Source organism: Mixophyes fleayi, chromosome 3 (genome assembly GCF_038048845.1).
Source record: "Mixophyes fleayi isolate aMixFle1 chromosome 3, aMixFle1.hap1, whole genome shotgun sequence".
Lineage (NCBI taxonomy): Eukaryota > Metazoa > Chordata > Amphibia > Anura > Limnodynastidae > Mixophyes > Mixophyes fleayi.
The window spans coordinates 68363547-68378058 of record NC_134404.1 but is presented as its reverse complement, the minus strand read 5'-3'; the positions used below and the strand labels follow the sequence as shown (position 1 = coordinate 68378058).

Below are 14512 nucleotides of genomic sequence, written 5' to 3'. Positions count from 1 at the left end.
TTCAATGGCTCTTTTTAGTGCATTGTCTGGATTGGTGTGTGCCTGATAAAAGCACTCATCCCGAGGTGGTCAGCGCTCGTTGCCATGTATTAGCTGTAGAATTACCTCACTTATCCAAGAAACAGGTGGAGCGATCCAATAAACCATAACTGGTTTTATGATTCAAGGACAATTCCATCTTGCCCCACTTTTCTTTTCTGCCACTGCTGTGTGCCAATGTGTCCTAGATGTGGTAGGAACTGCCGTGTGTTGGAGTCATTGCTCTGTCGTTTACCATCCAGCCAGATCGCTGCAGTATTTGGCTGAAAGTGTATGAAAAGCATATTGTGACCTGTGAGATGATAAAAACTGAATGGAAATCACTGGACTTTAATGTTAGTGAGGTTAATAATAATGTAGGTACAAAATAATACCTAAATTTTGTGATTTTAGCCCAAAAAATTGAATTTTGTAAAAAATGGCTAAACAAAGCCAAAACACACAAGGGTGGTTTTGGCAATCCAGATTCAAAACCAAAACCAAAACATGAGGGTCAGTGAGCATCTCTACTAAAGATATACATACATCATGTCTGTGGATATTCTGGTGGAATTGCATAAATACAGCCATTGACATTGAGCCAAGTGAAAGAGTGAAAAGGGTACAAGACTACTAGGTTGAGCCAGTGACCTGACATGCACTTGAGCAAGTGTCGTCGGCCAACCTGATATTGAATTAATTTAAGACCAAAGAGAGAATAAAGTTTAATGCATGCTTAGCATGACTAGCTTAGAGAGAGAGGACACTGCTTTACTGCAGTGGTGACATCATGCACTGGAAGACGGAATCAGCAGTCACATTTTCCATTCCAATGTTTGCCAAGTATAAGAGTGAATCCCAGAGAGAGATTCATGGGTGAGAAGGGTGTCGCACAGATTGGCTTGCAGAGCAGTGTCACACAGGAATGCTGTGTATAGCAGAAAGATGATAGAGATAATGTCCCCAGTAGTGTACAATGAAAGCTGCAAAGAACACAAGAGGTGGTTCAAGTGATGGAGAATTTGGTTTCTGGAACTGAAGAATATTCTACTTTAAGATAATTCTGTTCTGCAGGTAGAGTTGTTTATTTGCCCCATTTTCGTATGTACAAGGATGCGTTTGCACACTTGCGTTTTCACATCTGTATTTAGAACTGCACACATCTTAAGATGTGTGCAACCTTAAATGTAGCATATAGATGCGTCCACAGCAAAGATGTGACGATCATCATAATCAGCTCTAAAACCTGCACCTGGTTTATGTAGGTGCAACTTTTACAGTACATCCTGTAACATATTTTAAGGTCTTTGTAACTCAAGACAAGACACATTTCAAAGGGGTGTACATAACTTGTGTCTCCCCGCCGTTATAGTACTGCATTTGCATGTTAATTCCCCAAATCCACATTGAGAAAGCTTAAGGGGCTGCAAGTGCCATATACATGCAACTCTAAGTTATGCACATGTGCAGTGCACCAACTCGCAACTCTAAATCAGGTTCTATGTGACTTTGGGTCGGTTGAAAGGAAATACAAAGAAGAAAAGAACGGAGGAGAGAACATTTAAAGGTTCCTATAAATTGAAGCCCAAACAAATTTTTATCCAAATCTAAGAAAATATTAGTAAGGTAGTTAAGGAGCTTGTTGCAGGGACGCAGAAGATAAGATCAGAAACACAACTTAAATATATGCACCACAATTTGCACAAATGCATCTATTTGCTTGCCAAGCGCATTTCAAGGTGGACACCCACTTCACGGTCCCTGTACCTTTCTGTAAAATCCATTTGTGCTTATCTTTGTGGGTACATCTCAAAAGAAGCAATGAAGGAAAGAGCGAAATATCAGTTAAAAGACCAATCTGTTAAAACTTTTAAACAAAGATTTCATTCATTTCAACCTTTCCATTTGTCTCCTAAACTACCGCTTGGTTTAACCTCATTTATGTCCTAAATCATGAATGTAACAGGATGGGATAAGATCTGATCTCTTGGACGGTCCTGGAGAAAACACCGCTATTATCTTATTTAAATAATCTTATCCTGCAAAGTAAAATTTAATTAGGGAATCTCATGCTCCTCTTCTGTTCTAAACAAGTAACACAACGGTGCATCGAACGTGCGCTATCGTCTGGGGCAAACTTTTGCACCCACACAGCTGAGCTGCTGCTATCTTGCTCAATAAATCTGTTCACATTCCCATAAAACCGGATACGATAGCGCAAAAGTAGGTACTTAACTTCACAAAAAAGTGGCTCCACTGTAGTTATGTGAATCGTAAATGGCCCTTATGGACTGAAGCTCCTTCCCCAGTAAACAATAGATTGATTTATAATAGTGATTCCAGAACTCTAATGGGTTGTCTAAACAAACACACGAAAACAGGAGATCACTTCATATAGGGCACAAGGTAACTGAGAGAACTCCACACAGAACTTATTAAACTTTCTGCTGTGAGAGGGGCACATACTGCTTGAATAGTTCAGGTCACAGAACTCCCTGAGGGGCCAGTACTGACCTCTTCAGGTCAATCTGTGTACTTCTCTGTGAACCTATTAGGTCCTGAAGACGTCAGCTCACAGGCAATCAGTTCAGTCATAGAGGCCTGTACATGACCTACCTCAACACACACAATAACACAAATAAAACACACAAATTAACACTATGAAAACCACTTTATAGCTGAGACCAAGAAAGGCTGATGTTGTTCAAGACACTATCAACTGAAAAGTACCTATACGTTAATGAATTCTACATCTGCTATCATGAAGAGGGTAAATTAAATATGTACATTAGATAAAGACATAAGGACAGATTCATTACTGATGCTGGAGCATCCGTTGATTTCATTGCTTTTACAATGCACATTTGATTAAATATTTCAATAAATACAACCAAAAACTGAACAGAGCAGGAGTGATCGCACTGTAACAGAGCGACTTGCAGAGTTGGATCCTCCTGTCATAATGTGAGCTAGTCCCAGCCTGGTCAGCTCACTTTTTTGCTTTACTTTCCTTAATGAATCAGGTCCAGTCATTAATGAGAAAACATCTTTTTCTCTTCATAAAATACATTTAGCAGGATATTTATGAATATACATAAAACGCATTTTTAGTTTTTCTTGATTGCAAACACGTGCTCTAGCATGTGTACACAGCTGTCATCACTATCACTCGCTACTTATACCTGTCCTGTAGCTGGTGCAAGTGTTATTACTGAAAAACACGTACCTTTGAGGTGCCCAAAGCTTCAATCGGACACTGCTGTGTGCACTCGAGCTTGGCACATACTTACTGTACATAGACTAAGTGCAGACACCCATTCTTCTCCCTATTCTGCTCTTGAAATCGTTGGCTGCAATAAGGGTCCTTTGTGCTCGAAGTTGAATTGGACATTTCTGCATTCTCTGGCACACGATTCATTTCTGGGCAAGCGCAGTGTGATTTTACACAACATATGGCACATATTGGCATTTGTGTGCCTTAAGGAATCAGGCCTTCAGTCTGTGCAGGATGTCCCAGGCAGATTAAAACTAGTAAAAATGGAGTAGTCTCTGGCTTCTATTTTGCAAAAGATAGTGGGGGTAGAAGTCCTTTTAGGTGCAAGCAGTGTATAGATGCAGACCTGTAACTCAGACTTTTAGTAAGCTAAGATGTGATAGTACAGAAAGTTTGTATGGTACTCTGAAGTCCTGGAAGATACTCAGAACGGACACACTGGACACAGAACAAAATCTCTGGACACAAGACCCTCCTGTTGCTGGACTGGTAGGAAGACATGACTGCACAAGGCTCAAGGTCCTGAATCCTTGTCAATCTTGGTACTCCACACCCTTTGGTCACTTGAATTCCACTAAACTCAGGAACAAGTACCCTGAGGAAACCACCAGACACATGGGACTCAGGATACAGCAGCATATATGGACACTCTCTCCAGTATGGGGCCTGCTCTCCAATCTCACCACTCTGGACTGCCCTACAACTCTCCTCTGACCCTCCTCTCTTTGCTCCCATGCTTCTGTGAACCCATGGGTTGTTTTTTTCCACTTTCTTTGCCCAATGCACTGCATGCTGGGGAACGTAGCCTCTGCGGTCAGGTGGTAGTGATACATGGAAAGTCTCATTTCTCCTTCATCCAGGTAAGCAGCATGGATTACACATGTTTGAGCATTATTAATGCACTTATTGCATTATTTTTTTTAAAACTGATTACACTTTGATGAGTAGGACATGAGGTGGGTTGGACTAACAAAACCTGCAGCCAATCAGAGCCTTAGAATGGCGACAGCAGCAGATTATTTCAGCTCAGCCAACTCATCTATAAGTGTAGTCACGTTAAAAGTGAAAGGGGCTAGATGAACTTGTAGCCAGTCTGTGCTTCCAAATACTAACTAGCAGCACCAAGTCATGACCTGAGGCTCCTACTAAACCGATGCAGAAAGATTATGGTGCCAATTGCTCTATGTGCACAGAAGATCATGCATCTAACTGTAAGACCTACCCGAAGTGACAAAGATCTGATTAACGCTAATCACCACTGTCAAGTGACCAGCACACAAATGATCACCTTTTAATACTCTGGAGAACAGACCGATCCCAGTTTCTGATCAGCGCAACTCTTCTTCTAATCCTTCTACTTCCTACCTGTCCTGGGTCACCAGTATCCACCAGCACCTAGCTGCGTTGCAGGCCTCCACCTACTGCCTGCAACCTGGGCCTCTAAGCCTGTCACTTTAAGAACCCAGGACTTTGTGCCCTTCTGGACCTACTCAAGGGACACGTGCTCAGCAACACAGGAGCCTAGCTCTCGCTAGTCAGAGACCTGGTGTTTCAATGCTCACAGAGGGGGTCTTATGCTTCTGCACTTACACACAGGGGTCTGGTGTCTCCACACTCACGCAGGGCCCTGGTGCCTCTGCACTCACACAGGGCCCTGGTGCTTTCGAAATTACACACAGGGGTTTGGTGCCTCCACACTTCAATACAGGTGTCTGGTGCCTCTGCACCTACACACAGGTGTCTGGTGCCTCTGCACCTACACACAGGGGTCTGGTGTCTCTGCACTTACACACAGGGGTCTGGTGCCTCCGCACTTACACACAGGGGTAGGGTGCCCTACTACCTCAAAGGGCTTTGTGTCCTGCTTTACAAAAGGGCCCAGTGCCCTATTAAACTCAAGGGCCTAGTGTACACCTAAATTAAGGGCCTTGCGCCCAAATAACCTAGGGGTCTTGCTCCCAGATAATCTCTACCCATGACGTCCTCTCTCTTGTTGCTCTGCCAACGAACTGCCAAGATGGTGTCGCTCGCGGGAGTTAACACACCGTTGCCATGTCAACACTACTTGATGACGTGGCAAGCCCTAATTGGCTTGCCATGGCGACAAACATTCAAACAGTCGGGCAGTGAGCTCTGATTGGGTCACTGACCCGACCAACAGGGCACCGCCACGGCGGAGCTGAGGGACTCCCTGGGTTCCGCATTCCCAGGTGATCAACTGAAATAACTTGCTATTATTACAATTATGTATAAACAGTGAAATAGTAAATATAATAAATGGAACATTTAGAAAGAGAGCATTTACATAAGCAATCACCTCTAATGAGGTCCAGGAGTAAGTAAAATGTCTGGTATCAATGATCATATTTTTCATTAGCCTAGTATGTTTTAGTGGGTATAGTTTCCAAGATATTTAGAAGCACTGCACACTGAGCTGTGTACATTGTCATGTGCAGAGCAGACTAGAGATATTTTGTGCTGTTTTACAAAGAGTAGAGTTGGTTTGGCAGCAACCACTCTGCATTACACCCCTCAAAGCCTTTTCTGTTTTATAGGCATTAGCATTTATGATCAAATTGATAATTCCTCATATCGCACAGTCTCATGAGATCTGCTAATGCTTTTTGTTGCAATTAATAGTAAGTCTAATGAGCAGAGGAAGGAAAACACTGTTCATCCAGCTTCTGACCTCAGGGCCTGTTTAAAAATCCAGAGTATTTGCTACTTAATACAAAACAATCCAGATTTATTTTCAATAGATTAAATAGGAATATATTTTCACGTCTCAGCCAAATTTGTCTCTCCAAAACAGAGTGAGCTGAGGGCTTGAAAAGAGGCCATCGTATTTCCAGCCAGCAATGCGATTATCTGCCTTTTTTAGGGTTGAAAGGGGGAGTCACAAGGGAAGGCGAGGGGGTGTTAACGTAGTGCTCAAATGATGTCACCAAGTTGAGGTTTCACTGGTACTTATATTAAAATGTTTGTGTGCTGGCCAATGTAAACCATCTTAAATCGAAGACAGAACTGCGAGAGGCTGAATGGAGAAGAAGTAGTGAAGGACTGGGGGGAGGAGGGAAATGGGTAAGATATGGATCGTTAGGTCTGTCCCATCTTGAGTTAATTAGTGGTGTCATCTTGAGCCAATTTAATCAATCTGAGAAGGGGGAGATTGAAAGTGTTGGTCAAGACAGCACCTCTGTGGAGAAGGGGACATGAAAGGTTTAAATGCTTCCTATATAATATATGCATCATACACAACCAGCACGGAGAGAATGAATGCAGTATTTAACAAATCAAGATGATAAATACAGTATCCAGCACATATTGTGCTCTGGTAATACAACATGGCTTACATACTGACATCCCACATATTAATGATCACAAAGTAGCGACTTAGGGCCCAACTCAAGTCCAAACACAACATACACGCAAGTTACGGTTTTAAAAAGAGCATAGAACTTGAGCATAGTTAAAATCAGCATTAAAATCAGAGTGCGTTTTGCTTAAATCTGTGTGTAAGTACGCTCTGGCTAAACAGCAAGACTTATCTTCCTTTCACGCCGCTCTTCTTCTGCCTCCCTCTCTGCTTTGCCTTACACTGGCTCCCCTTCACCTACAGAATCCTGTTCAAACTCCTCACCATCACCTACAAAGCTCTCTCCCACTTAACTGCCCCCCTGTATCTCTAACCTCCTCTCCATTCACAATCCCTCCCGCTCCGTGTTAGGTCAATGACCATCGCCTTTCCTCCACTGTGATCTCCTCATCCCACTCCAAGATTTCTCCAGTGCTCCCCCCCCCTTCACTGAAACAACCTCCCTCGCTCCATCCGTTTATTCCCTAACTTGTGCTCCTTCAAACAGGCACTTAAAACTCACCTGTTCCTTAAAGTCTATCAGCCATCCACCTAAATCTGTCTCGATCTTCTCCGCGCTCTTATCTCCCCTTTCCTCCCACCCCCTTTGTTCTCTCCTCCTGTGCTACCCCTTCACTGACTCCCTTCTGTGCCTGATGTCTGTTTACCCTCCCTTAGGATGTAAGCTCTTATGAGCGGGCCCTCTTCCCTCCTGTCTCTATACCTACTCTTCTGCTCCAACGTCACTACAATAGCCTTGCCTAGAGTTTCCGAAGTCTTGGTATTATTTGTTTATTGTTCTGTATTGTTTGACCTTGTATTGTATACTGTTTTGTATTTGTACAGCGCTGCAGAAATCTTGTGGCGCCTAATAAATAAAGGATAATAATAATAATAACAACAGTACTTGCCCTACAAAGAAACACACAACAGACTTCAGTATATGCACATTCGTATGTAAAATCAAAGTTCAGATCAAAACATTTTACATTAAATACATAAAGATGCTTGCAATGCATATTGTACATACAACGCGTTTTATAGTTAGTTGCATACAGATGTTCTGTGCTAGTGGCACGCATACGTGAACTTTTTAATTCAAAGAGTATTTCGTATCAGTCATCACTATCAGTCAGAATTTACACCTGACCTGTAGGTGGTGAAAATGATAGGCTGAAACCCAGCTTACGAGAAACCCAGGACTTGAATCGGCCGCATCTGTGTTAGTACGCCCTTACTGTACATGGCCTATGTTAGTTTGCTCCTTACTACCCCCGTTCCACCTCTCAAGTTGTAGGCAGTCATAAATGTCAATTGAATTGCATGCAATTGCATTCATTGGTGTAAGCTACGTTTCTGAACAAGCGCAGATATTTTTTATGCTTGGTAAGCTACACAAATGGACATACGTCTGAACATGAATTAGGCCCTTAATCTTCTGTGTAACCTACATTTTCCCATCTGGCTACTACTATTTTTGATGTGTATATTGCAGTAATTTATTTCCATTTAAAGCTTATATTAGGTAACTTATTAATTGTAAAAAATTAATGCCCAAAAAGCATGACATTTTCCTCTTCTTAAACCATATTATATACACTCTGGTAACTCAGTGTAATGGAGAGGTGGAGCAGCCAGGTTAGATTCAAGTAACTCGACCAAAGCGCACTCCATGTTGACAACTGTTTGGATCTTACCTGGTGGGGGCTCCAGGCAGGGGAGGGCTGGCAAATATCAGCCCGGGGGGCAAGACTCGACTCAGCAGCCTATATTAAAGGGAGAAAAATGCATCTATTATGGATGGAGTTTCTCTTTAAAACTAGGAGAAAAAGGACTATGCAAAGGCATCATTAGAAATTGCTCAAGCACTGTACAATTTAGCCTTCATCTTGGATCACTCAGTAATGAAATGATAGTTGAATAAGGGACATTGGCAGTTTTCCTCTTATGGCTACTCTGCAACTTATGCTCAATAGATTGGAAAAGACCAGTACATGGCTAAAATCTCCACCCATCACTGCAGACTTTGCAGTCCTATGCTCTGGATGGGTAGGTAGGTGCACAGAGAAAAGATGCTTATCGCTGTGGTCACCACAGTATCTGGTGAAAGTACCCAATGCTACAATATAGCTTGCCCTGCCTGATGTTAATCAAAGTTTGTTTGTGGTATTTTAGTCACAGTTGGTGGCTTTTTATTGCCAAAAGTTTATTACTTCCAAACTAAAATGAATTACACACCCCCAGGTGGCTGGTGGCCGTCATATCTGAGTTTTTTCTTTGGTGTGGTTTTATAATCTGCATTTTGGGGTGCATGCATAGGCTATAATAAAGCTGGGGTGATATACATCCAATAAGTATGCACTGTCTTTAATCTTACATGGGGTGGGAATAAAGAGGATGTGGTCCAACAGCACAGAGGTAGGCTGCAATTCATCTCCATGCAGGCTATTCCAAATCGAGAAAAGAGACAAAGCATATAAAAAACAAAATCTGAGGTATGCTTGCTTCTCTGGGATAAAGAACAGAATAACAAGAGCTAACACATCATAAAAAACATGCTGATTGAATGGTTGGTCCCTATCACAACATTTTCACAGGCTATCTGAGGTTGTTAATGCCAGTGTAGATAATACATAACAGCCGAAATACACAATCTATTTCTATATAAACATTATCTTATGGAGAAAGCTAGCTGGAGATCTGCTAAGTGATCTCTACATTCTGTATAACGCGCACAACTCCCTGTACAGATATATTTGTGGTGTAAGACCTGCTGTTTTGAATTTTGCTTCAGCACATGTACTTACAATTTCGAAGCTTCTCCAGTTTGGTAGCTGTTACGTACTACTTTTCTTGTCTTTCTGCCCCATTACTACCCACTGACAAAGCAAATATTCCATATGATGTTTGCTATTAGAACAGGTTTATGTTAGCCCACTATAAGGATCCTCTGTATTTTGTCTTTACCAGTATTGTTTCTACCATCCATCTTACTATACCAGCACACCGATATTGTCTACTGATTTTACAGTAACCATCAAGCAGTGTACCATGTTCAAAATAGCATAGTGTCAGGAGGAGAAGTTAGGCATCTCCCTCCAGTCAATTGGAGGATAGCACAGGAGGTTAATACACTTGGCACCAAGTATACTGGCCACCAGGGGCTGGGTTATATATTGTACAGTTGGTCACCAGGGACTGGGATGTCTGACTGGACTATATAATGTACACTTGTCCAGCAAGGTCTATGTTATATATTGTACAGTTGGTCACCAGGGACCGGACTATATAATGTACACTTGTCCAGCAAGGTCTATGTTATATATTGTACAGTTGGTCACCAGGGACCGGACTATATAATGTACACTTGGGCAGCAGGGTCTATGTTATATATTGTACACTAGCCAACAAGGATTGGGCTGTATATTATACACTGTTCACCAAGGAATGGTGACAGGTGTATAATGTATATTATACCGCCAGTCTCCCCTCACTTTTAGATTGTAAGCTCCCTTAAGCAGGGCACTCTATTCTTCCTCATGTTTACCTCTGTCTTCGGCTCCCCAGCCTCTCTTCTCCACTCCGTCACTTGACTCCTGCCCCTGTCTCATCTCTTCTTCTTTGCCTTCGCACCTTCATCTTTGCCCTGGTCCTGTTAGTGGCGCCCACTCTTCTTGGCACAGGCTCAGCCTCTTTTATTCACTCCCCACCTCCCTCCTTCCCATTCTATCTGTGCACTGGTATTCACTTTTACCTCTTTGCCCTGTGTACCTGTTCTCTGCTGAATTTGAACTTATTGCACTTTTTTTTGTAATGCCCTATATGTCATGTACTGTTGTCCCATCATCTATGTACATCGCTGTGAACCCTCTGTGGCACATCATAAATAAAAGAAAATAATAATAATAGCTTTGACCACCAGGGAGTGGACTCTACATTGTACATTGGCCACTGGCACTGAGTTGTTTATGGTACGTTTGGCCGCCAGAGAATGGGTTATATATTAGTCAACTGGTTCCCATGAACTTGGTTATATATTGTACAATGACCGCCGGGAACTCAGCTCTATATTGTATACATGACCACTGGGAAATGATCGATATGTTGTACACTTGACTACTACAGAATGGGCTCTGTCTTATACACTGGTCAGCAGGGACTAAACTCTGTAACATAAACTATCCAGCAGGGACTATCTCTATACCGTACACTTAATCACCATGTCTGGGCTCTATATTGTATGCTTGCTCATTAATGATTTAGTTTTACATTGTTCAATTTGCCATCACAGAACAGGCTCTGTATTATACACAAGCCACCAGCCAACGAGCTTTGTAATGTACAATAACCATCAAGCTGTGTACTATGTATTGTATTGTATACTAGTGGTCAGGCTATGGGCTTTATTGTATACTGGTTACCGCTTTAAGGATCCTGTTTTGTATACTAGCATTTTTTTAATCTACAAATAGTTTAATAGTCAGTACTTAATGGAAATTGCTCATGTGTGAATATATATAAACACTTTAAAATCTGTTTAGAGGCTATTTACGGTAACAGCCTTTTTAATTAAAATAAATACATTTAGTCCAATTTGGTGAACGCTTATTACACGTATGTTTGTGCAGAACTGGTAGACACAAATAGCCTGCTGGGTTTATTTTTTTGATCCTTCAGCTAAACTTTGTAAATAAAAGCTGCTTTTCATTTTCCGGGGGAATATTTACATATCTCGCTGGGCTCAATAGCTTGCTTCAAGCCAAAGTGTGTCCGCATCCTCTTTTCCTGTACAACCAATATTTTTCTTCTCCCACTTTCAGTTTCTAATGCTTTTCATTTAAGATCTGTACCTTGTTTAACCTTTAAAATTCCTCCACAATCCTTAACATTGCAGTCTATTATACTGTAGAAAAAAGGGGTTAATGTATGTTCTTAGGACAAACTTCCAGCCAGACCTATTTTCAACTTATCCACCCGGACAGGTTATAGTATAAGTCTCCCATCATCTGTTTGAAGTTATAATTCTATAATTGCAAAAGCCACTTTCACCTCTAGCTTTAGACTGACCCACCTCAGTGTCAGAAGAGATTAAACTCCTGCTCACCCAAGTCTATGGCTACAAGCTTTTGGCCAGCGGTGATGAACTGGTAATTGGAAATATGTCTCAGTATCAGTGTCCGGAAGTATGACATTTACAGAGCCCGTTGTAGGGCGAGGTTAAGTTACATGTACAGCGATAGGGGGAATTATAGGAAAATATTTAATAGAGCAGCAGAAATAAAAAAGATGGATTTCTTGACACAATGGTACAAAGAGAGTTGCTACTATATGGAGCAATAACAGAAGGGGACAGTAAGAGTCAGTTACAAGCCAGAAAAAGCCTGGGCCTGCTTCACTTCTCGGAACTGCCCACGGAAAACCAATCTGCACCGAGCTTTGTAAAGACACATAAAAATGCAGATACAACTGACAAACGTCACTTAGAAGTCCACCCTACTTACAGTGTAGGACCACCTGTTTCATTAATTTCAACGTTCCAGTTTTTCTGCTATAAAAGTGATCTATGTATTCTCATTTATTTCTTAAAAGTGGACATTTTCACTGTTTTAATTACATATGTCCCTTTTGTACATTTAAAATATTGTGTTAGATTAGTTGAAGAGTGTCCAAAAATGCAATTTCCTTCAGAAGTGTCACTGGAAGGTGCAAAATACGTTCTATTCTATGTATGGGGGAGAAACCAGATCTAAAAGGTCCTTTTTGCGGAGTGAAAAAGGATGTGCGCTCGTCCGCAAATCAGGAAACGCCTCTGTACATGTGCCCTTTCCATGCCTCTAAATAATCCTGTTCCAACCAATATAATAAAAAGATCCAAACACACAAAAGTGACACTTGTAATAAATACAGCCCCTTATTCTAATGATTTATTTACACCAAGCGGAATTCTAGGAGAAAACTAAAGCAGGGGGTGGCTCTAGAATGATAGTAGGTTGTATTTTAAAGGGACATTTCTTCTTTCCACAATGCTCATTTTCAGATATATTTACAAACTGTAGGCAGCATATTGATTTACAGGGGCGAAGCCAAGGACTGTGATGTGGGTACATTGATAAGTATTGCAGGTCCACACTTCTTACAGTTTGCAAATGACACTTAGGGCTAGATTTACTAAGCTGCGGGTTTGTAAAAGTGGGGATGTTGCCTATAGCAACCAATCAGATTCTAGCTGTCATTTTGTAGAAGATACTAAATAAATGAAAGCTAGAATCTGATTGGTTGCTATAGGCAACATCCCCACTTTTTCAAACCTGCAGCTTAGTAAATCTAGCCCTTAGTGGTCTGTTTACTAAGCTGTAGTGGCCATTTGAGTTTATCTATTTCTCCTGCCTTAATCTATTTAACGTTGGTCACTGCAGTCCCCATAGACTTGTATGCTGCTAGTGAAGGAATTATAAGTTAGTTTGGGAGGAGGGTTCTCCCCATGTGGCTCGCCAATGTGCTCTGGCTTGATAAATCCCAGCAGTACATATTTTATCGCTGCAATCTGTAGCAATACAAAATTACTCTTACTGCCACCCACTAGCCACCAATAATAAATAGAGCCCTTAATGAATATGTATCAAATAAGAGGTACAATAAATGTTTGATTTTCAAAAAAGGACTTAGGGTTCTATTTATGACCCCAGCATGCCAATCCTCAATATGTAGCACTGTAAATCGCAATGGAACATAAAGAAGTACTGCTACAATTTACTATGCTGGGGCTTCTCTGGGAGCCCCTGTGTTGACCCCCCTCCTCCACAAATTATTTTCCCTATTCACCGTCAGTCTAACGCTGCCAGCGAGTAGAAAAAGTACTATGCCCACATCGCTTTCGCGTTGAGGGATCCAGCAGAGCCGGAGAGGCTTCAGCTGGATCTCATTGAAATTGATTAGTAACGCCATCTTGACATTTCGCAAGCTTGATAAATTAACTAGAGCTGCTGTCACCATAGAGGTCTATGGGGACAGAGGTAAGCTCGAAAATTAGGTTAACGTCTATGCTTTCTCCTACGTTAACCCTTTAATAAAAAACAAAAAGTGTCGAAAGAGCCTTTAGCCAGCGTTTACATCGTCATGTTGGCTCTTCACCGCTATTTAAATAGATCCCATAGACTGTTTGAACACGTGGGAGACATTTATAAAAACTAATGCTCAGGAAAAACCATGATGTTTCCCACAGCAACCAATCAGGTTGTAGCTGTGGTTCAGAAAATAAAAAGAAACATCTGACTGGCTGCTATCTGCAACACAATAGTTCTTCCATAAAACAGTTTTCATAAATATCCTCCCATGTGTTCAGTAAAGACACCAAGATTGTCTTTAAATAGAACTAAAGATATTGGAGATGGTCCAAACCGTGTAGCAAATGTAAATACAGTGAAAAACATCTCAAGTTCCACGATGTACGAGAACCTTTACACATGAATTTGTGAATGGTTTAATAGCTCTTTTATAGAAATGACCATGCATTTTGGGTTTAGCGGTCATAAATGGTTAATTACACAAATAACGAGGGATTGATTCTAAGATGCAATAGCAGCAGTTCTGTACACAGAACAAAATGATCAACAGAAAACTTGTACGCACACAGCCATATTGTACACATCTGTGAACAAACAACAGGTCTGATATTTACACCTCTACAATCTCCCACTTAGAAACCTGTTTGGAAAGTGTGGTTCTGTGTCTGATTCCAGAGCCTGTCTGGGGTTCATTACAAGCACTGAGAGAGAGATCAGGCACAGGCTGAAATATCTCTGCATGAAAGCAAACACCACTCAGGACAGAATATTATTCTCTATGCCTAGGTTGAAGTACATTAC

The 14512-nt window shown here is 41.4% G+C and overlaps 1 long non-coding RNA gene across 1 annotated transcript in view; it reads right to left on the bottom strand.

The window, feature by feature from the left end:
• The window catches only part of LOC142142678 (uncharacterized), a 105465-nt gene extending 96362 nt beyond the window's left edge, over nt 1-9103 (bottom strand). The window contains exons 1-2 of the long non-coding RNA XR_012689275.1: nt 9025-9103; nt 8345-8413 (exon numbers count right to left, since the gene is read on the bottom strand). This is a non-coding gene — a long non-coding RNA (uncharacterized LOC142142678). The remainder of the gene's footprint in view (nt 1-8344; nt 8414-9024) is intronic.
• Between the last annotated feature and the right edge of the window lie 5409 nt (nt 9104-14512).